Source organism: Somniosus microcephalus, chromosome 13, assembly GCF_052327205.1.
Source record: "Somniosus microcephalus isolate GS21.2 chromosome 13, FLI_Smic_1.0, whole genome shotgun sequence".
NCBI classification, from domain to species: domain Eukaryota; kingdom Metazoa; phylum Chordata; class Chondrichthyes; order Squaliformes; family Somniosidae; genus Somniosus; species Somniosus microcephalus.
In genome coordinates, this window is record NC_140999.1 from 138058742 (window position 1) to 138084514 (window position 25773).

At 44.4% G+C, this 25773-nt stretch overlaps 1 protein-coding gene across 2 annotated transcripts in view; it reads left to right on the forward strand.

Moving 5' to 3' along the window:
• The window catches only part of tshz2 (teashirt zinc finger homeobox 2), a 556131-nt gene that overhangs the window by 472047 nt on the left and 58311 nt on the right, over positions 1–25773 (forward strand). The window contains exon 4 of one of the 2 annotated variants that reach the window (XM_086005290.1): positions 17970–23674. The exons of the other annotated variant lie outside the window; for it this stretch is intronic. The gene's annotated coding sequence lies outside the window, so the exon portion shown is untranslated. Of the gene's footprint in view, positions 1–17969; positions 23675–25773 lie in introns of those variants that run through there. 2 annotated transcript variants of the gene reach the window in all.

Here is a 25773-nt window from a genome sequence, read left to right on the forward strand (position 1 = left end):
CTAAGAAGAGACCATGCTTCTTCGTGAGTGACTGAACAAGTCTGAACGAAACCCACACAGTGGTGGGTGGAGTCAGCTGAGGCATGCCTCCATACACAGCGCCACCCAGAGGTGGCAATATACAATACAGTGGTTTACCACATTCACCCCTTGTTTAATGTGAAGTCCGGCGGGGTGAAGGGTACTACAAGTTAAGTCTATCAGGAGGCCTTATCTGACGTCCTGATCGTCGTGGTGGCGGCGGTGGTGTTGCAGCATCCGACGTCGGGTCTGGTGTCTGGGTGGTTGGCGAAGATTCCTGGGGCTTTGGCATGCCGTCTGCAGGGGTTGGGTTGGGAGGGGTGGTGGGGGATAACAGTGGTAAGGGGGATAACGGTGGTAAGGGGGATAATGGTGGTAATTCAGGGGTACCCGAGGGTGCGAGATCTCGTATGGAGACCGTGTCCTCCCGCCCGTCTGGGTATGTCACCCAGGCATACTGGGGGTTGGCGTGTAGGAGGTGCACCCGCTCGACCAGGGGGTCCGTTTTATGCGTCCTCACGTGCCTCCGCAGTAGGACGGGCCCAGGAGAAGTCAACCATGCCGGTAGCGAGGTTCCCGATGTAGACTTCCGGGGGAAAACGAACATTTTCTCATGAGGGGTCGCATTAGTGGCAGTACAAAGCAGTGACCGAATGGAGTGGAGCGCTGCAGGGAGGACCTCCTGCCAGCGGGAGGTCGGAAGGCCCTTAGATTTTAGTGCTAAGAGGACTGCCTTCCAAACCTCGCGTTCTCCCTTTCCACCTGGCCGTTCCCCCGGGGGTTGTAACTGGTGGTCCTGCTCGTGGCGATACCTCTTGTTAGCAGGTACTGCCGAAGTTCGTCGCTCATGAACGATGAGCCCCTGTCGCTATGTATATAGCTGGGGAACCCGAACAGAGCGAAGATGTCATTCAGACACTTGATGACCGTGGTACTGGTCATGTCTGGGCAAGGGATGGCAAAGGGGAAACGGGAGTACTCATCAACTATGTTGAGGAAGTACACATTGCGGTCAGCGGAGGGGAGGGGCCCTTTAAAATCGACGCTCAGGCGTTCGAAGGGGCGGGTGGCCTTGATCAGGCTTGCTCTGTCCGGCCTATAGAAGTGCGGTTTGCACTCGGCGCAGATTTGGCAGCTCTTGGTCATGGTCCTGACCTCCTCGATGGAGTAGGGCAGGTTACGGGATTTGATAAAATGGAAAAACCTGGTGACCCCCGGGTGGCAGAGGTCATTGTGGAGGGACTGCAGCCTATCACTCTGCGCGTTGGCGCATGTACCACGTGATAGGGCATCTGGGGGCTCATTGAGTTTCCCTGGCCGATACAAGATATCATAATTGTAGGTGGAGAGTTCGATTCTCCACCTCAAGATCTTGTCGTTCTTGATTTTACCCCTCTGCTTATTATTAAACATAAAAGCTACTGAACGCTGGTCAGTGAGCAGGGTAAATCGTTTCCCGGCCAGGTAATGCCTCCAGTGACGCACCGCTTCTACAATAGCCTGGGCCTCCTTTTCGACGGAGGAGTGTCTCGTCTCGGGGCCCTGGAGGGTCCTTGAGAAAAAGGCCACGGGTCTGCCCGCCTGGTTAAGGGTCGCGGCTAGGGCGAAGTCGGAGGCATCGCTCTCCACTTGGAAGGGGATGGACTCATCCACCGCGTGCATTGCGGCCTTCGCGATATCGTTCTTGATAAGAGTGAAGGCTGCACACGCCTCTGGTGTCAGGGGGAAGGAGGTGGCTTTGATGAGGGGCCTGGCTTTGTTTGCATAGAGGGGCACCCACTGGGCGTAGTAGGAGAAAAACCCCAGGCATCTCTTCAGTGCTTTTTGGCAGTGGGGAAGGGGTAGCTCCATTAGGGGGCGCATTCTGTCGGGGTCGGGCCCGATGACTCCGTTCTCCACCACGCAGCCGAGGATGGCCAGGCGCTTGGTGTGAAACATACATTTTTCCTTATTGTACGTTAGGTTCAGCCGTTGGGCCGTACGGAGGAAATTTGCTAGATTAACGTCGTGGTCCTGCTGGTCGTGGCCGCAGATGGTGACGTTATCCAAATAGGGGAAGGTTGCCCGCAGCGCGTTCTGGTCAACCATTCGGTCCATCTCCCTTTGGAAGACCGAAACCCCGTTGGTGACGCCGAAGGGGACCCTAAGGAAGTGGTAGAGGCGGCCGTTTGCCTCGAAGGCAGTATACTGGCGGTCCTCATGGCGGATGGGCAGCTGGTGGTACGCTGACTTAAGGTCGATGGTGGAGAATACTTTGTATTGCGCAATCTGATTGACCATATCAGATATGCGAGGGAGGGGGTACGCGTCCAGCTGGGTGTACCGGTTTATGGTTTGGCTGTAGTCGATTACCATGCGGCGTTTTGCAGTGGTTTTAACGACTACAACCTGGGCTCGCCAGGGGCTAGTGCTACCTTCGATAATGCCCTCCTTCAATAGCCGCTCCACCTCAGAGCTGATAAAAGCTCTGTCCCCGGCACTGTACCGCCTGCTTTTGGTAGCGATGGGTTTACAGTCGCGGGTGAGGTTAGCGAACAGGGGAGGGGGGGGGACTTTTAATGTGGAAAGGCTGCAGGTGGTTTGCAGCGGGCGATTTAAAAGTTGTTGGTTGCAGACTGTGAGTGGGGGGAGGGGTCCACCATATGCTAGTGTGACACTCTTAAGGTGGCACTGAAAATCCAACCCTAGCAGGACGGCAGCGCAAAGACGGGGCAGGACTAGCAGTTTAAATTTTTTATATTCAGTGCCCCCTACTGACAGGGTCACCACACAGTAGCCGCTGATGTCCATTGACTGGGACTTGGACGCCATAGAAATGCGATGGTGCGTTGGCAGAATCGTGAGGGAGTGGCTACGTACCGTGTCGGGGTGGACGAAACTCTCTGTGCTCCCGCTGTCGATCAGGCAACTGGTGGCGCGGCCGTTTACCGCGATATCCATCATGGAGCTGGATAGATGGTGAGGGAGGGCTTGATCCAGCGTCACGGAGGCCAGTATGTGGCTTAGTGAGTCATTATAGTCATCCGCCGAGACGGTGGTCGGTTCCGGTGACGAAATGGCGGTTGAGTGCGTTGGATACGATGGCGGCGGATGCCATGCGGCCGGGGGTACACAAAATGGCGGATAAGATGGCTGCTCCCACGGCCCGCACGCTGCGCTGCTGGCTGGCTTCCCCTTGCAGGCGTTAGCGTAATGGCCTTTCTTCCCGCAGCCCGAGCAGGTAGCTGTCTTAGCTGGGCAGTGCGCTCTGGGATGTTTTAACTGGCCACAGAAATAGCATTTTTGGGCCTGGTTACTGGGCATCGAAGCAGTTCTTACCGGAGGCTGCTGTCTCGGTTGGGTCGCTGCAGCGGTTGGTGCCGGGGGCGGCGGTCCCGTGTCCCACGGTTTCGATTGCCATGTCTCGGCGCCGTTACGGGGGTATGCCTCGAGGTTTCGGTGGGCCTCCTCTAACGAGAGCGCAAGGGCAATGGCCGTCTTCAGGTCGGGTTCCTTGCTTTCTAGCAGTCTCTGCCGGGTGTGGTCTGACTGGAGGCCCCTGACGAAGGCATCACAGGCGAGTCCCTGCGCGTGCTCCACAGCCGTTACCGCTTTACAATCGCAGTCTCTGCAGAGTGCCAGTAGCGCCCGTGCAAATGCCCCTACCGATTCTCCCGGTTGCTGCCTGCGGGATCCCAAGAGGTGTCGGGCGTAAATTGTGTTCACTGGGCGCGTATATTGCCCTTTTAGTAGCTCGAGGGCCGCCACGTACGTATTAGAGTCCCGGATTAGCATATATACTTGATGGCTCACCTGGGCGGTCAAAATTTTCAGTTTGTGATCCTCCTCTGTAACCTGTGAGATTGCGAGGAAGGATTCAAAGCAGCTCAGCCAGTGTTCAAACTTGGCTGATGCACCCACCTCTTGAGGGTCGAGGTCCAGGCGTGGTGGTCTGAGGGCTCTCAGCAATGTCTGCTGTATCCGTTGCTGTTGTTGCTCCTCAGGTGTCGCCATTTAACTTTTAGCTAATAAAATTGATACGCTTATCAATTACTTCATAAAAGGTGATGAGTCGAAGAAGAGATGACGAGTCGAAAGAAGAGATGAATAAGGCTTTTATTAGCTAAGAAGAGACCATGCTTCTTCGTGAGTGACTGAACAAGTCTGAACGAAACCCACACAGTGGTGGGTGGAGTCAGCTGAGGCATGCCTCCATACACAGCGCCACCCAGAGGTGGCAATATACAATACAGTGGTTTACCACACGGACTCAACATTGAGTTCAACAATTTCAGATAATTATCCCTGCCCCCATTTTTCATGCAGTATGATTTTTGCCATTCCCATTTGCAACGTTTTATCTTTCCTGCTTCTTACAAAAGTACAGGATGTTCTTTCTATTTCTTCCTCCCCTCCTAACCCCCCCCCCCCTGTCTCTGCACCTGCTTAATATCTGTTACATCTCCAGCTTTTTCCAGTTCTGATGAAGGGTCCCAGACCTGAAACGTTAATTCTGTTTCTCTCTCCACGGATGCTGCCTGGCCTGCTGAATATTTCCAGCATTTTCTGTTGTTATTTCAGATTTCCAGCATCCGCAGTATTTTGCAATTATAATAGTTACTTGAAGGATACTGTATTGCTAATAGTGTGATACAAGAGCACATTATTGAGCATGGGGAAAAAAAGGGTACAACAGTCCAAGAATAAGATGATTTAATTTTTAAGCATGTTCTGGCACGCATTGTGTAAAGTGGGTCATTAAGTAATAAATAACTAGAGTGAAATACAGTTTTAAATTTTCACTTTTGCAATAAGTTAACCCTTTTTGGGGCAGTGAAATTATCAGTAACTCTCATAATGAAAAGTAATAATGTACTGTCAAAATTCAAATAACATTATAAACCAAGAAAAAGAAGCTTAAGCCCCGATTTTAACTCAGGGCGGGAGCTGTGCAGGAGAAAGCCAAGGCGGACAGCAAACCATCCAGCTGGCCGGTGGGCAGGAGCGGGATGTCGGTTGGCAGGAGGCCGCCATTCAGGTAAATGGTTAGGAGGGGCTTGCAGTCGGGGGGATGGGGGGAAATTCAGGGTAAGGGAGGCCTAAACTTTCCTTGTGTGGCATGGAGGAACACGCCTGATCTTCCTGGCCCCATAAAGACAGTAAAATCCATTTACCTTTTTAGGCCTCTTCTGGCTCCTCTTCCCACTGGGTTGGCCTGGCGGAGAAGCCACAATGGTTAAAATTCCAGTCGGGACTCGATGACATCATCAAAGCCTGATCAGCATATTTAAAGGACACCCCAGGCTTCCAGCTGCTCATTAGAGCAGGTTAAGATCGGAGCCCGTAGGAATACAGCAGAATCAGAGCGGGTACATTCCACGGACCATTTTAATTGCCCGCTTGCCTGGTTTCCAACCAGCAGCAGGGTTTAGTGTTCGTACACTTCACCTGAACCATGAGATTGTGTTTGTGTGCTAAACACTGCTATTATTTTTTTTATAATACTGTTCATATGAATTTCATATTAAAGCAGCCTCAGTTGCTTGTGCAACAAAACAGTCAGCAACACATTAGGATTGCTTATGATGTAAGCAAATAATGATGCCGATGATGCCATTGCAGGGGTCAACACATTGTTCATTCACATCCGGAATCCAGGTTTGAAAACAACCCAGACTGAAAGTATGAAAGTCAATTCTCAGGAAGGCTGTAAAGAGGTCATTTTATGAAATTGCACTCCTGGTGTGGAGCTTCAACCACTGAGAGCACATAGGGGAATTTGAGCATGCTCTCCCCACAGTCTTCCATTGGTTGGAAAGTCAGGGAGAGACGGCCCCCACATTCTGTCAGGGGCTGAAGCTCCATACCAGAAATGCAAATCCATTCAATTACCCCTTCAGAGTTTTGCGTGAAATGAATTTGGGGAGTTTCATCCCAGTTTCTAATGGTTGCCCGTCCAGAGTATGAATCAGCTTATAATTTGCTACCGAATTGTCTCCTTCACTCAGAAAGACTCTCAGAATGGCTGGTGTGGGAAGTGGAAAAATTCACACTCATAATAAAGGCATCCTTCTGAGACTTGGGATTAAGTCATGTTGGGGCAGAGTAAAGTGAACATTTGATTTGTGTTGTCCTCACCTGGATGTGTTACTGGATGCCAAAAGTGGAATCATGTTTAACTGATTGGAAATCTGTCTTATTTCAAATAAAAAAAAGGCTCTATTCTTGATAGTTCCTCAGGGAATTTGGGGAGTGGCTGGCCACTTTAATTTTATTACTGCTTGCTACAAACAGATTGTCAGTGTGCACCTGAAATACACATTGTTTATTTCATGCTACAGCAACTTCAAAGGGGCAGATGAGTCACTCCTGTCTAGGAGAACTTAATAGGCGTTAGTTGCCAAATCCATATGAAATACAGGATCGCTTAGAAACGTAGGAGTAAGTTATTCAGCCCCTCGAGCCTGTTCCACCATTCAGTTAGATCATGGCTAATCTGTATCTTAACTCAATTCATGTTGTGGTTCCATAACCCTTAATACCCTCACGGTCCATCATCAAAGACCCTACCCACCCCAGCCACAGTCTGTTCGCCCTCCTGCCATCTGGGAGACGCTACAGATGCATTCGCACCCGTACGACCAGATTTAGGAACAGCTTCTTTACCACGGCTGTCATCCTACTGAACTCTACAAATAAACTCTAAAGCCTGCACATCTGCCAATGCACTTTATTATGGTTATGTTTATGTTAATGTATTACAAGCCAAATGTATGTTGAATGTTTAAATGTCTTAATCTAAATGTACACTCTCGGGAGCCGCAAGCCTACATTTAGTTGTACTGCACTTGTGCACTAACAATGACAATAAAAGTTGATTTGATTTGATTTGATTTAACAAAAATCTATCAATCTCAGTTTTGAAATTTTCAATTGACCCAGGCTCAACAGCTTTTTGAGGGAGAGAGTTCCAGATTTCCACTACTCTTTGTGTGAAGAAGTGTTTCCTGACATCATCCCTAAACAGCCTAGCTCTAATTTTAAGGTTATGCCCCCTTGTTCTGGACAACCCACGAGAAAAAATTGTTTCTCTCCATCTACCCTATCAAATTCTTTAATCATCTTAATCACCTCAATTAGATCACCCCTTAATCATGGGAATACAATCAAGGATATGCAACCTGTCCTCATAATTTAACACTCTTAGCCCTGGTATCATTCTGGTGAATTTGCGCTGCACCCCTTCCAAGGCCAATATATCCTTCCTGAGGTGCGGTGATTAACTGTAAAAGTGATCCAGAGTCATTTAATATGGGTCCTACATATAAGCCCTGTATAGCCTTGCTTTGTCCTGAAAGTGGGTGAATGATTAGAGATGGGTTTCTGAGAGACCAGCCTGATGTCTTTGAACCCTACCATGCTTAAAAGCTGTGTTTAATTTTGAAATAAACCTTTTTGGTCTTCCTTTGTCACTGTTAAGTCTTCAAAGGAAATGGGGATATCATTGAGGCATTGAATCAATGTACTTTAGTGGATCTCTGCTTCATCAGACAGTTAAATGAGCTGGGTCTAATGAGAATACCAATGGGGATAATAATATAAATTATCGTAATTATTAAAGTTTCAAGACATTTATTATTTTTGAAACATTTTTAAACACAGGTCCAAAATCACATATTCTTTTACTGTAATCTAGTGAAATTTGGTGTTTGCTCTTCTGTTTAATTTTAGTTGTTAATAAACCTGATTGGTAGTTTTTAGCCTGAGATGAATGGTTTGTTAGTGATGGTGTTTGCCCAATATTCAGAGAGATCTGAGATTACTATTTCCAGTGATCTTATAGGAAGCGTAAGGGATTTATTGTTCACCCCAGCATGCTACTTCCCAAATTATTTGGTGCATAATGTCATGTTTCAGTTTGTAGGAAGTGTGGGTTTAACTATGGTAGTGTGGGCTCAACTGTAGCAGTGTAGGTTTTTTAGCAGCTCTGCTGATGATCAGCGCAAATCTTACAAAGGCTTCAAAAGTTATGGAAATAGGTCCCACTCTGGATTTAGGTGTTTAGGCCTATATTTTTTGTATTGCAAGACTTTTATTTCAAACACTTTTTTATAACTATCTGGTTTCCAGCTGCTATTGTGCTTGAAGCAACGAAGGTAGACAGGATGGCAATTCCTTTGGGGATTTCAAAGGTGCTCCTAGATTTGAGTTCTTAAGGGGATAAGGAAGACAGATACAGCTAAAGATCAAGTTATATACACACAGTCCTTTCTGGGCATGTCAGAGGGTGTTTCTACTTCACAAAAGAGGCTGGTATATATGAATACCATCTCCTAGAGACCAACCTGCAGATGACTTTTACCAAATGGGTGGCTCACCCATGGGCATAAAGGGCATTCCTGCATTAAACTTTTATGTTACCAGACCTTCCAACCCAGCACTGGTGACATATGCCAGATTAGTCAGTCAGCCATTCACAGAGGCCTATTTTGCAAGGGGCAACAAGCTCATCACTTTCCCTGCAGAAAGGAGACATCAGCTCGACAGTACACATATTTTTCCCAGGTAGCAGGGTGTCCAAGATTCCAGAATATTGCAAGTGGTATCCATGTGCTATCAAATGACCAATCCAAATTAAGTGAGCTGTTGGCTCTTCCCCTCTGCTCTCTTTATTTGACAGGGGGTAGAAGCCTTGCAACATTGAACCCAAAATTCCAGCCTAAATCAAGGGTGGAAAACAGGCGGATTGGCCATCAGCAACCAAATCTGAGGTGGAAATTGGCTCTGTCGAGATTCAACCCTATTTTTTTCCTTGCAGTCATTTTCCAACAGGGGGCTATGGTACATCTTCTGCCTGCAGCCCTCCCATGTCAAGGGGGCATGTCGAGGGAATTTCCAGGCTTCTCTGGGAAATTCTGCCATTTATGCCGTTCTTGGGCCTCAGTGCAACTCACACCAGCTGAGCGCGTGAGTCTCATTAAAATCTGTAAGGGTATTTTCAAGGGAAATTGAACCTGCAGGGAATCAATTACATTTCCAGGAGGCCTTCTTATTCCATTTGGAGCCAAAGACTAGAAGAGGTCGCTTCTTTTTGAGCCTCGCCAGGTCTCCTCGCTGCCATTTGAGCAACATGCCGCCATTCGACATTCTGCTGGTGATTCGGGGCGGGCACCACTAATGAACCCAAGGACAGTCTGCCCCTGCCACACAGGTGACCCCATTCCCAGCATTGCAACGGGGTCTCTGGCCTTAGACTAGGGAAGATGAATTTTGCTCTTGCACCGACGGAGTGGACTCCCAGGATTTCTTGGGCCTAATAAGTGGTTCTTCACACTTTATTTCTTTTTGCAGTCATTTTCTATTTTTTATGGTATTGACACTGAATTTCCATGGGGTTCTTCTGATCTTCTGCTGTTACTTCAGCAGAAGTTACCTCAACAGCCATTTTTAGCCCATTTTAGTTGAAATTCCAGGTAATTATCTATTACATGTACATTGATTTTAAAGACATTTTCTATTTTTTTTTTAATATTTATAATTCTGCTTTCATAAATCATGTTCGCCTGCACCTGGCTTCATCCTCTGACTGATTTATTGGGCAAGAATTGATCTTCTAGGCCTCTGCCACTCTTGATTGAGCCATTAAGAAATGGGAAAGAGTGCAGTGAATAGAATCAGCTTTTTGTTTACCCTCTCGTCTTAGACAGCCTGGTCCTAATCAAGGATCTTGCTGTTTGGGAGTTGCTGGGCATAACCCACACCCCATAAAGTGTTAATACACGTTGTCGAAGAAAGAATGTGCTTTTACATAATCCACCTTATCACATCCTCAGGATGTTCCAAAGCACTTCACAACCAATGAATTACTTTTGAATTACAGTTAGTAGGCAAATGTCTAGTTTGTTGTTGATCTAAAATTGAGTATGAAAAGATTTTGAAAGCGTTGCTTGTTTGGAGGATGGTTTCAAGCAAATTCATGTCTGCGGGAGTATAGTTTGTTCTAAAGAAATTAAGCATCCAAAATAATCATTGCTAACGATGATTCATTATGAAACATGCACTGGGAAATAAGAAGTTGAAGGGTTAACAAGTGCTGTATTTTGTTAAACAGAGGATTTTTTCAATGCTGTACTACAAATGTGATAAGAACATAAGATCATAACAAATAAGAGCAGGAGTCGGCCATTCGGCCCCTCGAGCCTGCTCCGCCATTCAGTAAGATCAGGGCTGATCATCGACCTCAACTCCACTTTCCTGCCCCATCTCCATATCCCTTGATTTCCCCTTACATTATAAACTGAATAACAAAGATTTTGATGGATAATATTAAACCAATATGAAATGGTCAGAAGGTTAAGGCAGACCTAGAATGAGATTCTGAAAAAAGCCTCCTGGAATTTTCTGCAGCTGTTCTACAATTGTTTTTTCACAGTGTTATAAACTACTTATAACAGAATATTTTTTCAAAGATTGCCAAACCTTTTGCCTTCACTAGAAGAGGAAGCTTCTATTGAAACAGGTGTATTAATACATGTTTTTAAAAATGGTAGCTTTCATTGAGGGAAAAGTATTAAAGAAGCACTGTTGTCAGAAATTTCAGGCTAGCAAACCAGAAATATCTGTATATTTGGGATGCTCCATGGCTGTCAACATTATTGTCACAAACATACAACGAACGCTCTTTATACTTACCTCTTTCCTCCCTGCAAACTATTTCCTCCTATTTTTTCTACTATCTTTATTTATTTTTCTAGTTTGCTCTCCTTCAACTGACTTTAGTAAAATCATGTTACTGCCACACGCTCTCTCTCCTCGGATTCTGCTCTCTTCATTCTTGATCTTGAGCAACTTGCATAAAGGAACTCTCTGGGCTGAATTTTGCCGGCACTCAGAGTGCGGGTTTGGAGACGGGTCTGTTGACAAAATTAAAATGATTGACAGCGGGTTGGAACCTGCTCCAAACCATGTAAGTTTCCAAAGCGTCGAGTCTGCGATTTCAGAACAGACCCGACACCAAGTGGTGGGGGAGGCATTTAAGATAGTTGAACGTTTGTTAACTATTATTTTGCCAGCCTATTTCTATTTTTCCACTTTTTTAACGAGGTTTACGTCGTTCGGAGATCACATCAGGTAAGTAGATCGGGTTCTCAGTGTAAAGTTAAGGCACATGGGATTGGGGGCAAGGTATTGACTTGGATAGAGAACTGGTTGGCAGACAGAAAGCAAAGAGTTGGAATAAACGGGTCTTTTTCCGAGTGGCAGACATTGACTAGTGGGGTACCGCAGGGATCGGTCCTTGGACCCCAGCAATTCACAATATATATTAATGATCTAGACGAGGGAACTAGATGTAATATCTCCAAATTTGCAGACGACACAAAGCTGGGTGGGCGTGTGTGCTGTGAGGAGGATGTCGAGAAACTCCAGGATGATTTGGACATGTTGGGTGATTGGGCAGAAACATGGCAGATGCAATATAACGTGGATAAATGTGAGGTTATCCACTTTGGTGGCAAAAACAGGAAGGCAGATTATTATCTAAATGGCAATAGATTGGGAGAAGGGGAAGTGCAATGAGACCTGGGTGTCCTTGTGCACCAGTCGCTGAAGGTAAGCATGCAGGTGCAGCAGGCGGTTAAGAAGGCAAATGGTATGTTGGCCTTCGTAGTGAGAGGGTTTGAGTATAGGAACAAGGATGTCTTGCTGCAGTTGTACAGGGCCTTGATGAGACCACATCTTGAGTATTGTGTGCGGTTTTGATCGCCTTATCTGAGGAAGGATGTTCTTGCCATGGAAGGAGTTCAGTGAAGATTCACCAGGCTGATACCTGGGATGGCAGGAATGACGTATGAGGAGAGATTGGGTCGATTGGGTTTGTACTTGCTGGAGTTTAGAAGAATGAGAGGTGATCTCATTGAAACTTATAAAATTCTGACCGGACTGGACAGACTAGATGAAGGAAGGATGTTCCCGATGGTCGGGATGTCCAGAACCAGGGGACACAGTCTAAGGATAAAGGGTAGGCCATTTAGGACAGAAATGAGGAAGAATTTCTTCACCCAGAGAGTGGTGAACCTGTGGAACTCTCTACCACAGAAGGCGGTGGAGGCCAGTTCATTAAATATATTCAAGAAGGAGTTGGATATATTTCTTAAGGCTAAAGGGATCAAGGGGTATGGGGAGAAAGCAGGGACCGGGTACTGAATTTGGATGATCAGCCATGATTGCATTGAATGGCGGAGCAGGCTCAAGGGGCCGAATGGCCTACTCCTGCTCCTATCTTCTATGTTTCTATGTCTTCCCATTGCTGTGAATAGGTGATAGCTGCAAAAGTGGTATGAAAGCTACCATTTCACAGCTGTTCACTTTCCAATGTCAGAAGCTTGAGCCTTCAGGACTTGGAAGACACTTTTGAGCTGTATGCAGTTTGGAAGTGTTTGGAGTAAACACTCTATCCACTGTCACCTCCTTGGAGCAAGCTGTCTCGCCATTGACAGATCGCTTCTGTCATCGCAACTTCAGCTGCCATCTATTCCAGCAACATCAGTGCCCTTGAAAAAATCTCACCTTGGTCCTCTGAATCCCTCCACGATCAGCCCCAACACCAACATCACCAACCTTCTCCGCAATCACCTGATGCTGCACAGGACACAGGGCATCAGCACCCGACAACATTTTTTTTATTTTTTTTATTCATTGATGGGATGTGGGCGTCGCTGGCTGGCTAGGCCTACATTTAGTGCCCATCCCTAATTGCTCTTGAGAAGATGGTGGTGAGCCGCCTTCTTGAACCGCTGCAGTCCATATGGTGTAGGTACACCCACAATGCTGTTAGGAAGGGAGTTCCAGGATTTTGGCCCAGCGACAGTGAAGGAACGGCGATACAGGTCCAAGTCAGGATGGTGTGTGGCTTGGAGGGGAACTTGTAGGTGGTGATGTTCCCATGCGTCTGCTGCCCTTGTCCTTCTAAGTGGTAGAGTTCGCGGGTTTGGAAGGTGCTGTTGAAGGAGCTTTGGCGAGTTGCTGCAGTGCATCTTGTAGATGGTACACACTGCAGCCACAGTGCGTCGGTGGTGGAGGGAGTGAATGTTGAAGGTGGTGGATGGAGTGCCAATCAAGCGGGCTGCTTTATCCTGAATGGTGTCGAGCTTCTTGAGTGTTGTTGGAGCTGCACTCATCCAGGCAAGTGGAGAGTATTCCATCACACTCCTGACTTGTGCCTTGTAGATGGTGGAAAGGCTTTGGGGAGTCAGGAGGTGAGACACTCGCCGCAGAATTCCCAGCCTCTGGCCTGCTCTTGTAGCCACAGTATTTATATGGCTGGTCCAGTTCAGTTTCTGATCAATGGTAACCCCCAGGATGTTGATAGTGGGGGATTCAGCGATGGTAATGCCATTGAATGTCAAGGGGAGATGGTTAGAGTCTCGCTTGTTGGAGATAGTCATTGCCTGGCACTTGTGTGGTGCGAATGTTACTTGCCACTTGTCAGCCCAAGTCTGAATGTTGTCCAGGTCTTGCATATGGACACGGACTGCGTCAGTACCTGATGAGTCTCGTATGGTGCTGAACAGTGTGCAATCGTCAGCGAACATCCCCACTTCTGACCTTATGATGGAGGGAAGGTCATTGATGAAACAGCTGAAGATGGTTGGGCCTAGGACACTGCCCTGAGGAACTCCTGCAGTGATGTCATGTGATTGAGATGAATGACCTCCAACAACCACAGCCAGATTTACTTCACTTGATGCTGTAAACCCTGGCTACCACATGATGCGCCAGGTTGACACCACCCCACACCAACACCATAAAGCATCCCTACAATGTCCAAGCCATTCCTTTCACACTCATCACAATTGGGGGGTGGGGGGGGGAATTATGTCTCAACATTCACTGGAACTCACTAAGACACTTCCAAAGGTGAGCACAGATCTGTCCAATAAGGTAAAGTGTTGGAAATAAAAATGTCAATGTTTGACAACACATTAACAGAAAATTTACATAGACATTGCATAAAACACCCAAGTGCCTACCCTTATGTGTTGTTAGTTGGTATGATTGCACAAGGATTAGGGTAAGTGTGAGGGGTGGCTACTGAGATGGGGAAGTGATAATGTAGTTAGAGAGGGATGGATGGAGGTGCAAGGTAAGTTGGTGTGAGTATGGATGTGCAGGAATAGGGTAGGGAAGGCAGAGTGATGGGGATGTGATGAGTGGCACAGCAGGATGAGGTTGAGTGTGGCTTTGCAGTAACGTTTTGTGATCTGCTGAGATCAATGAAAGGTTTGCGCCACTGCAGCCTGATCCTCCTGACCACATCCCTGCTTGGGCCCTCCTGTGCAATGTGCAACCAGGCTGCAATGGAGGTCTCATATGGAGGGAGTCATGTGGGAGCCTGGGTGCAGCCGTGCAGTGCTTGTCAGTGTTTGCAGCACCCCACAGCACAACTGTCAAAATGAATGTGTCCGTGGTCCCTTTAAGGGAACCGACTGATGACGTGTCATCAAATGACATCATCAGACCCGCTTCCTTTTAATTGGCCGGTAAACCGCAGGGCGGGCTTAACAAGCCCAATCCGGGGAAAATCCTTTTCACAGAGCGGCTGGAACTGGGAGCAGGACCGGGACCCGCCAAGGACCTCTCCCGCCGCGATCCCGCCTCCAATGGCGAAATCGCAGCCTCAATCACTGAGGTTGACAATGGGGGTGGTGGGTGGTCACTGACTCACAAAATCAATGACCCGGAACTTGCAGTCAGCGGTGAAGCAAAGGTGTTCGCTGCTGGCCTCGAAGTAAGCTCCGCACAAAGATCTCGCGATCCCTGTGTCGAGAAGTTCCGGTTTTCCGACGCGTAATTCAAATCAATGTAGTATAGTGGGGATCCCCTAGTGCGAGCTCCTGTGACATCAACAAGCTGTCTAAACAGCCAATCAAAATGCAAAATTCTCATAGACCGTGAGCAGGAAGTGGGTAAACTCTTAAAATTCTAACTTTTTAAAAATGTTAGAGAGCAATACAAAGATTGGGAAAAAGGCAAACCTGAAATAAAGAGGAACAAACTTTTAAAAAAATTTAAGTGAACTAATGTCCTTTAGGGAAGAAAATCCGGTAGTTTCATGGTCACCATTACTGCCACTAGCTTTTTATTCCAGATTTATTTAATTAACTGAATTTAAATTCCCCAGCTGCCGTGGTGGGATTATGAACAGACGTCTCTGGATCATTAGTGCAGGCCTCTGGATTACTAATCCAATAACATAACCACTATGCTACCGTTCCTGTTCACCGTCATCAGGACAGCAGATTCTGGGCCATGATATTTTGTGATCCCTGTCATTGTATCATCATGCAGCCTCACTGAGTGATTTTGGGCTGTCATGGGATGCAAGGTCCATTGAGCTAAGTCTAAGTTAGTTTCTTTTTTGCAGTGCTTTTTAAGGCATTTGTTGTTCTCTCTTTCCATTGGGCTAGCAACAGGTTGATATCCCAGAGCATCAGGTTTTCTTCTGGCATATGAAACGATCTTGTGTAATCTTGCCCAATTGATTTTAAAAATTGAAGTAAATATGTAGCGCTATGCTAACTTACCAATTTCTCTATGGGAAAGGGTAGAACCATTTAAATCAAATATTCGTCCAAAACTGAAATACTGTAGGCCAGCCTTCCTATTGTCATTTTTAAAGATGTTAAACACATTGGATAAATTGATCATTGCCTTTGTACTGGATAAGAGGAAACATAGAAACATAGAAGATAGGAGCAGGAGTAGGCCATTCGGCCCCTCGAGCCTGTTCCGCCATTTAATGAGATCATGGCTGATCATCCAAATTCTCTCCCAAGATCCAGATCACTTATTGGCCATTTCAATTGAAGACGATTACTCTCAGCTTGGTAACAGAATGCCTTTGGTTGACAATTGCAACAATTCAGTGTTTATGGTTGTGTGTCAAGTATTCAGGACAGTCCATCAGATGTGTAAGTAGGGATGTAGTGCTTGACTTCTTTTGGATGAGGGAGTACCTTGATTGGAATATGTAAAAAGAGGAAGGAATATGTGGCATTAATTTCCACTGGTGGGGTGGGGGGTTTACGCCATTTCTTCAGGTGGCCGCAGATCTTCCTCCAAAGTTACGATGGATGATCAGTAGGGCTCCTGTGAAAATTATACCCCATGTTGCATAAGGGAATTATAACTTAAAGACTCTTGTTTGCCTTCTTTTAGTGTGTACTGGATTTGGTTATTTTAGTTTGACAGCAGCGTTAGGATACCAATGCTCTATTCTAATATACATCCCTTGCACCCTGGCCTTTGTATGTCAGGAGATTCTTGGAGTGAAATTGGCCTATAGCAATAACATGAAATGGGTTCATAGCGAATTGGCAACCTGTTTTATACAGCGCTTGATTTTCATTTTTATTCACTTGTATTGAATGGAAAAGAAAACCGAGTACGGTGTTAAACAGGGTGCTGATTCACTCGGAGCCCATTTCACACCCTCTGTTTTTGATCGATTCAAATTATCACTTTGAACTTACAATTCAAACTCTTGGAGAGAGAAGTGTTCACTTTGTCATTGGAATCTTGCTTTATGGGAAATATCCATGGGATCTTATAATTTAGATAGGCCTCCCTGATAGGTGTCTGGAATGGGTTGGATCTCTTCCACTTAATGGGCTGGATTTTGTGAATGGAGATGAGTTGGAGGCAGGGCTGCTGCTTGTCATGTCATTGTCCCACCTCCATCCTCACCTGACCAACTAGAGGGATTTTCCCCTGATTGACCTTGTTAAGCCCACCCTGCAGGCTCAGCAGGCCAATTAGGGAGGAAGTCACTGACGGGGCACATCAACATCAGACGTGCTATCTGTCAAGACTTCTTGAAAGAAAAAATGTCAGCATTTGACAGCTCTGTGAAGCTGTCAAACACTGACATTCTTTGTAGTTTGATGAGGCTTTGTGTTCAGGACTCATCAAACCTTTCAACTTTGTTGATTTCACATGGCTGTTGGTTCAGAGGTTCCACAGCCAGTCTGTGAAATTGACAAGGAGGATGTCGGCTCTCCCAATCCAGCGTGGCTGAAGACTGTAGGAAGAAAACAAGGTAAGTGAACATTTTTTAAAACTTATCACTCACCTTCCATACTTACCACTCCACACTTGCACCCATCACTCACCTCTATATCTTACTTCCAGGTGCCTCCAACCGCCGCAGACCTCCTTCACGTCTCCTCCAACCCGGCGGGTTCTCCGAGGTCGGGAAGCCTTCACCTGTGAAGGTAAAATGGCATTAATCCTTTTTTTATGCCTGTTAACTACCTGTTAACAGGCAGTTAAAAGGATTAAATGCCTTTCTCGCCTCCAGGAGACGGGACCCGAAGCAACACATCTTCCCGCCTCCTGGCAAAAGGGCACGGAGGTGGGATAGGGGCGGGTTTGCCATTAGCCCTCACTTTCTCCAAACTTACTGGCTGTCCCGCCTCCATACCCGCCTCCTCGGGGCTTGGAAAATCCAGCCCAATGATTCAGCTGTATGATATAGTAATTTCCTTGTATATCTCTTTCACCTCTCGTATTTATTGTTTATGACAATATGATGATAATATAAGCTACCAATCACTAACAAAATTATTTTAGTTGAAAAAATGAGGATAAGGCCTCAGGTACATAGCTCATCGTCATTGACTTGATGATGGGAAAACAGTTCCCACTCCATTTCAAACTCTGGCATATTTCTAGCCTGACTTCCTTTACAGTCACACCAATTTAGTCTGTGCACAAGAATTGCTGGACCATTCACGTTTAGTAATTGTACCAGATGGAACTAGTGGGGAGTGAAAAACATTTATTAAGTATAAGCCGTCCTGATATAACAAAAAAAATGTTCATTGGGTACTGATATATATGTGCATGACATCATAAAATTCCTAATTTTGACTTGACCAACAGCTTTAACATTTTCTTGTTCTCACAAGATCTTGCTAAGACCATGCTTGGCTCTTCAGTTGCTGTCCAGAGCACTCCAAAAAGGCAGAACCCCAGGGGAGGAGAAGTAGAGGGAGTGAACAGAGGTGCAAGATGTCATCAAAAGCAAACCTAAGAAGGATGAAGATAGAGAAATTCCTTTCAGTCTAAAACCTTTTGAAGAGTCAAAATGAAAGGAATAGTTAACCAGTGTGGGCTTCATTTGGCATCCAGAGCAGCCCAAAGCTCTGACCATGCAGGCAGCAGCCAAATCAGGCACGGAGTAGGTTGTCATCGACCAAAAGCAGAAGAACTTTTGACTTGGAACCTTCAGCTATTTGGAATGGAATAAATGACCCTCTAACATGTAAAACAATGGAATATTTTTCACCGAGCACCAAGGCCATGCTAATTGTAACACATTGAATGGCTTAAAGCCAGTGTGCCACCAAATTTAATGTAGTACAATAGCACAAGTATGGACATGACAGAAGCACTGTAAATAGAATTTGCACTAAACCGAGAATGCTTAGAGTTCAAATGTAGCCTCTGCTTGTACAGTGTCATTTCCAGTACTTGGCTGTCTCAATTCACATTTTTATTTTACTGTAGATAATTAAGAACATGTTGCTGACGATAGTCTCCCATAAGCATCTACTTAAGACATCAACTTTCCCAAGCCTGTCTAGTACAAAAAGTCTGAATCAAAGCCTCTGGTTTTGGCACCGTGCCTAAATAAATCATCCGAGTCTTTATCACTCTGCACAAACACATGCCTTTGTTCATAGACTCTTCTTCCCCAGAATGTCTGCGGCTTAATTAATCCACTGCAAACATTTGAGTCAACTACATTACAGTTGATTGCTGTAAAGTTAAAAAAAATCCTTACCACAAAATGTTATCCATTTAGCTGGAATATTAAAGAAATGCTCTGTTCTTTAGAAATGCTGGCAGCCTATTTGGAGAAATGATGGAAGGACTTCTGAAGATAATTCCTTTGGTTAAAAGTGTAAATGTAACTTCTGTAAGAAAACCAAAGTGACAAACGGAAACTATTTAACTTGCGTATTGGCCTAAAAAATTGAATCTACAGTATTTAATAGATTAGTGTTATTTATGTAACTGTCCAGATTTGCAGGGCTGTAATGTAAAGGAATGTAATTCCCATATTCTGTTTTAGGATGCTACTAACCACTGCTGTAGCAGAGGTCTGGTTATATCCATCGTCTTGCTACTGTTTATTGCAATATCCCTCCAAATAATGGTGACAATGATGCAACCATTCACAAATGTTACATTGAAATCCTACTGTACAAAATATTTTACATAAATAGGTATAAAGGAATGAACAAGTAGACAAAATGAACACCAGAATTATAGTTCAACTTTTGTAATTGTAATTTTCAACTAAATTTGATCTTGAATATTTGAGCTAAGAAGCCAGTATTTAAGCAGGGGGGAATGGGGCACATAGGGCATCAATTTTATCGAGTACGGTAGCATATTGGTTATGTTACTGGACTAGTAATCCTGAGGCCTGGACTAATGATCCGGAGACATGAGTTCAAATCCCACCATGACCGCTGGGGAATTTAAATTCAATTAAAATAAATCTGGAATAAAAAATGCTGATATCAGTAATGGTGAGAAGTCAGTGACCATGAAACTGCTGGATTGTTGTAAAAGCCCATCTGGTTCACTAATCCACTTCAAGGAAGGAAATCTGCCACCCTTACCCGGTCTGGCCTATAAGTGACGCCACAGCAATGTGGTTGACTCTTAACTGCACTCTGAAATGGCCTAGCAAGCCACTCAGTTGTATTCATAGTTTCACAATTAAATGATGGGGTTGCATTTCCGTGGAAGTTCTCCCGATCATCCACCATAACTTCAGTAGAAGACCCAAGGAAACCTCAGAGAAAGTTTCACTGATCTTCCCACGAAAAGTCAACCCCAGTGTGTTTTGGTACAATTCCATCCGCCCATCTATATATAGACTTTTATGTTTAAGTAAAATAGTTCCAGATGGCGTGAATGAGTATATATTTTTGCAAAACAATTTTATTTTCTTTCTTCACCAATGTTCTCTCATCTTATCCGCTTAAAGGCGTTGACTTGTTGCTGGGGTTTAGTTCTGAGGGAACCAGATGCCCTCCAATATCTCACACATGAGGCCATTATTCATGTGTGAGTCTTGAATTTTGTTGGAATATTTGACGGAGGAGCATCACAGCTAAGCCCAATCCTATCCTTACCCAACATCCATCCACACGTCATCAGAAGCAGCAATTTGGCTGAATTTACCCCCCAACACAAGAGCCCTCCTGAGAAAATTATAATACGCCTATTGCTGCTGAAACTAAGATTCGTTCACTCAGCACAGACGGAGAGTCAAACTTGCAACTTTCCTTCTCTGTAGGGGTTCAGCTACACACTGGTTAAATTCAGCTGTCAGGGAGATAATTTTCTTGATGAAGTCAGCAGTCACATTCTATGATGTGCACCTGAATTGGATACAAAGGGTAATTCTGCAGCCCCACACTCCCAGCGGGGAATTGTGCTTGCAGGGTGTGCTGGTTGGAGATAGGTGTGGAGAGGCCGGTGTTGGACTGGGGTGGACAAATGTAAGAAATCACACAACACCAGGTTATAGTCCAACAGCTTTATTTGAAATCACAAGCTTTCGGAGCGCTGCTCCTTCGTCAGGTGAAGTGGAGAGATGCATAAAAACACAGCTTATATAATCAGAGAATAATGTCAGATGTTTACAGGTAATCTTTCTAACTGCCATTTATCACACCTCGGCAGAGAGATAATCACAGCAATCAAAGGTGTAAATGGTGTCCAAACAGGTCAGTCAGGAAAACATTACATCAAAGAATAATGAGGTGGGCAAATTGTAGCCCTGATTCTCCAACACATACTCCCCGAGAGCAGGACTTCCTGTGGGGAGTGCAGGATTGCAGAATTACCCATATAGTTCTTTGAAGTTCAAAAAAGACTTTCAATCCAGTTTCATAGACAAATGTGAACTTCAGGTATAATTTCAGGGATATAATAGGATTCTGATAAGTGCTGTACGTAAAACTTCAGGATCAGTGAAGGGGAGATCAGTTTGCTACACTCACACAAGTCACATAACTACTGCTTGTTAGTATCAGATGATTGTGCATGATTAAGTATGCAAGACACCCCTGTGTGAATGAGAAAAAAGCTGATAGATATGATCTTTTTCATCATGTATTAGTAATTGGTAGGTACAACTGGCCGTAACAAATTTGAAAGAATGAACTGCTGTTGTCAATGTTAAAGAGGGGTGATTCATGGGCTGGCTTACTGAGGACCAATAATGTATTGGGATTATGGACCAAAAGTACCTTTAAGAAATAAAGGGTTTCACATCTTCAGAGACACCACTTTTTCTTTCTCATCTTTCTGTGCTAAATTGATGACTTGTTAACAAAACGCACTGAATATTCTAGAACATGATGAGAAAAGTGCAGAATAATCAGTTGCTGCACCACGTGTGGCATAAGGGTAGATCATGAGTGCAAGGTCTTCTCATGATGTGACCAAGGGCTCTCACTATGTACAGCTCAGTGGTACTGAATTTAAACAGGATTTCTCTGTCTGTATTTTTTACATGGGATATGGTGCTGTTTTAGTCTGAATGTAATATACGCATAAAAAGACAAACCAAACTATTTGGGGTGTAAAATGAAGGGATGTTGAATCACAATGAAAATGGGAATGTATGAGCATCTTTGCTGGCCTCTTGTTGCTTGTCAGTGGGAGTGCCCACAGGACAGTGTTTTAACATTGGACATGCCTACTCACAGTGCACTCAGAAGGAATCAAACATGATTTCTGAATGTGATGCAGGACTGAAAGACAACTGCGGTCCTTAAGGAGATTGAAATCCAATGAGTCTTCAACCAGTTTTTTTTAATATTGTTTGACATGATTAAACAATAAGGTACAAAGCCTTCATAAATCAGAAAGGTAGTGTACATCATCTGTATTTTATGAAGTTAAAAGCTCCTCAAAGGGAGTATTTATTAAAAATGAATTTATCAAAGTAATAGAATTATACAAAAATTTAGGGCTTGCCAAGGTCTTATTAACTTGATGATATCACATTAATTAGGAGGGAACATCATTTAGGAGTTGAAACATTGTAAGATCCTAATATAAAAGTGGAATGTTAAAATGGCATCTGGCAACTGTTGAAGATCTGTTCATAATCTAAAATTACTTCAGAATGGATTTTTGCACACTCAATAACACCTGTACAGTTGTATGTGTACACATGGAATGAAGATTCAAGACATGAGAAGGAAATGTTCTGTGACTTGGCATTATAATAATGCATTAAATGTATGTTACAGATTCCTAATTCAACAAGTTGTGCTCTTAACTCTCTTGTATATTAATTGTACAGTGTCCAACTATGTATGGAGAAATGGGACATCCTTAACGACAAAGTTGGTTTCTTTAGACGTAAAGCTGAGTTTTTGTTTATTTTACTTTATATCACATCAGTAAAGCTCTGAAAAGATTTATGAAGCATTGACTGTGGCTTTTATGCGTGGTGGTCAGGAGACAGTGACTTGACTGGCTTCTGTTGAAAAGGGATCAGTGAAATTGTCAGTTGATTACTTTGCCTTGATTAGCATTTATAAGAGTCCTACGATACATATTTGCATTCCTATTTAGCTGAGATTTTGTAGGGCACAAATGATTAAACTTGTCACCCAGGCTGATTGACAGGGTCAGATCTTTGCTTTATATTCTTTTGAAATTAAAAACAAATGTGTCAGCTTCTTCATGCGCCTGAGTGCTGAGAAGCTTGGCTGCCTTGTCATCGGAGATAGGTCAGGAATGTTTTAATTTTAGGGATAGATTCTAGTTGTCAAGTGAGTCTGATGGCGTGTAGTTCTGAAGACAAGATGTGAAGGGTGTATAGAAGAAGGGGGAACAACAGACAAAGACAAACACCCTCACATCATTACCACAACCATTTGGATTCTTCTCTGACAGATTTAATCACTCCAAATGACTACGAAACTCAATCAAGCAATTGGATAGTGATCTTGCTGGTCACTTTAACCCCTTGAGGACAGAATCAGATAGTATCCGATATCCTGCTGAATTATCTTATTCACTGCGCATTGTCATTGAGATGCCACTTGCCGCTGTCTGATTTTGTTCTTTTCACTGGCAGCTGTGGTGTTGCTGGGCATATTTGTAGGGAATATTTGCAAGGACAAAAACTTAACTAGGAATTATGCCAAATGGGAACTTAAGTAACAAATTATTTAACTCCTTTGCTGACACATTTCTTCTTGGCATTGGACGAAAACGAGCCAACCATGAAGAATGGTTCTGTTTGATTTAATCCAAACTGCAGCTAGTCAGTCAAACCCAAGCCCGGTAAGACCAAATAAAAGTGCCATTTTCTACCCAACACACAGGAAATGTGGGAAAAAAGGCTCAGTGGCCATGGTCACCACTTTCCACATCGTCACTGGAATAGGCAATCGGAGCCTACTCAAAACATGGAGGAAGATGAGATTGGGAATTTGCTTCCTTTACCCTCTCTGATAGAGTACAGAGTTGAGATAGTAGCAGCGTTGTAATTAGATCTTGCTATTTGTACTACTTAACCAGTCATTTTTTATATTTCTTGAATCTCAGCCTTAAACAAACTCCCAACCATTTGATATAATTTATTTATAATATATAGAGGCATTCACACTTTTTCCACCAGTTTGAGGTCGCGAGTTCTGGGTGCCAAGCGCTTGGCACACAAGGCAACTCAACTACCCACCTCATCTGGCTTTCAGTGTGATTTATACGGCCATATATGTGTGTCTAGGATCGGTCTCTTCTCCCATTAGCATACCCCAACAATTGTGAGTGATCCGTCAATTTGACGGGCGACTCCATATATACAGAGCCTATCACAGAATCAGTATTAGAATTCATCACAAACAGTCTTGCAGGTGTTAGGTTAGAAAATTGTGCATTTTGAAAGCTGCAGAAGATAGTCAGCATTCAAAGTGTTAATATTACCCAGTTTTGTTCAAAAAGATTTGTGACAGGGCTACAGTACATAATTTCTGTTGATACACATCTCTGGCCTGCACAGAAATTCATGTCAACATTTGGCATTTTCCACTAGTTTGATTCATTTGACTTCCATAATAAGCTATTAGATTTTAAAGAGAAATTGTTGGCTTCAGTTCAAAGCTACCAAAATTCAAATGTGCACAGCAGGTGGGTGTAGAATCTGCTTGCAGGTACAATTTAATTCAAGGGTTCTGTGGCTAATCTGAAACACTGTTTCATGGCCTGCCTTTCTATGGCATCTAGCATTTCTTGCCAAGATTAGGGTGTAGTCTCCAACACTGGCATGCATGCAGAGGACCGCAAGACAGTAGAGGACTCCCAGTTAGCAGTCGACCCAAGCTTGGCACGCTGGCCAGTAGGAGAGACTTTATTCTTATCATGATCAGAAATGTCTGTGTGGCCCAGGAACATACTCAGAATTATGCCGAGAGCTGTAGTTTTTACAGTAAAATACTTTGTCCATTGAGAAGCACATGGAGAATCACTTGGTGTTCATGAAGGACGTTGAAACATTATGCAAGCTTTCAGTTGTTAATGTTGAGCACAATGATCTGAGCAGATAATAGGAGACAACTTCCTGTAATGTGACTGACTGTTGCTCCTGAAGTTATATCTAACACAAAATAAATATTAACATTTATAGTGTCGCCATATTGAGGAATCTACCTCCTAAGAACTGTACAAGAGAATTGGAATGCAGGACCGTTAGCACTCCGTGTTAACCTAGTAGTACTTTTGTTTGAAAAAGTTGGTTGTTGGAAGGTTTCACAGTATTCGTAATTTCACTTAAATTTTGCAGAAGAATGGCACACACTGTTTTCGTGACAGTCTCTTTAAACATTCCATGCTGTTTGTTGTTATAGGGTAACTTCCACGAAGCCAGAGCATGTTCCTTCATTGTGTCATGTGAAGAAACTGAAGAAAAAAACAATGTTGATCTAATTTTGACAGAGTATATTAATGCTGATACAATCCTTTTATTCCTTCCCCACCAAAAAAAAATAGAAAAGCAAGAACAGTTGCCAAAAATTGAATTTGGCTCCTATTATAGTGCTTTTGTACTTAGAGAAATACATGCAAGTGTGTGGCGTGATCTTAATTATCAATCAGTTCTGTTTGGAACGTGTTTTCTACTAGCCTACAAGAGAGAATTCCATGCTATACCTCCACAAAATGTTATAATTGCAATGAATCATTGGCTCCATTCCAATAAAAGCTGGCCTGAGACAAGTGAAAATGGAGGTTGGAGTTGTGCGCCATCGAGAAATTAGAGTTGGCTTTCGTACCAATTATACCGTACAGTATAATCTGTGTTAATGTGGACTTGTATAAAGTCTAGAAGCCAGGGTTTCCACTCCAATGATTTCCCATTTTGGCTGTGTGGAACTGCAACCTGAATTAAAGAGGGCCCTGCGGGTACGGTCAGTGACCATAACCATGGCTTATCGCATTAGTTGCATTTGGAAGGAGAATTCTATTCGATGCCCATAGTCAAAGCTAAGTTTGCTCAACGTGTTGCCATTGAAACTCTCAGCTGATCAGAAACAGTGGGGGCGATTTTCTCAGCCCCGAGGAGGCGGGACTGCCGGGAAAATGGCAGAACTTGGGGACGGGCGGCAAACCCACCCCCAGCCCGCCTCCGTGCCATCTTCCCAGGAGGCGGGTTGCCGTCCCACACCAGGT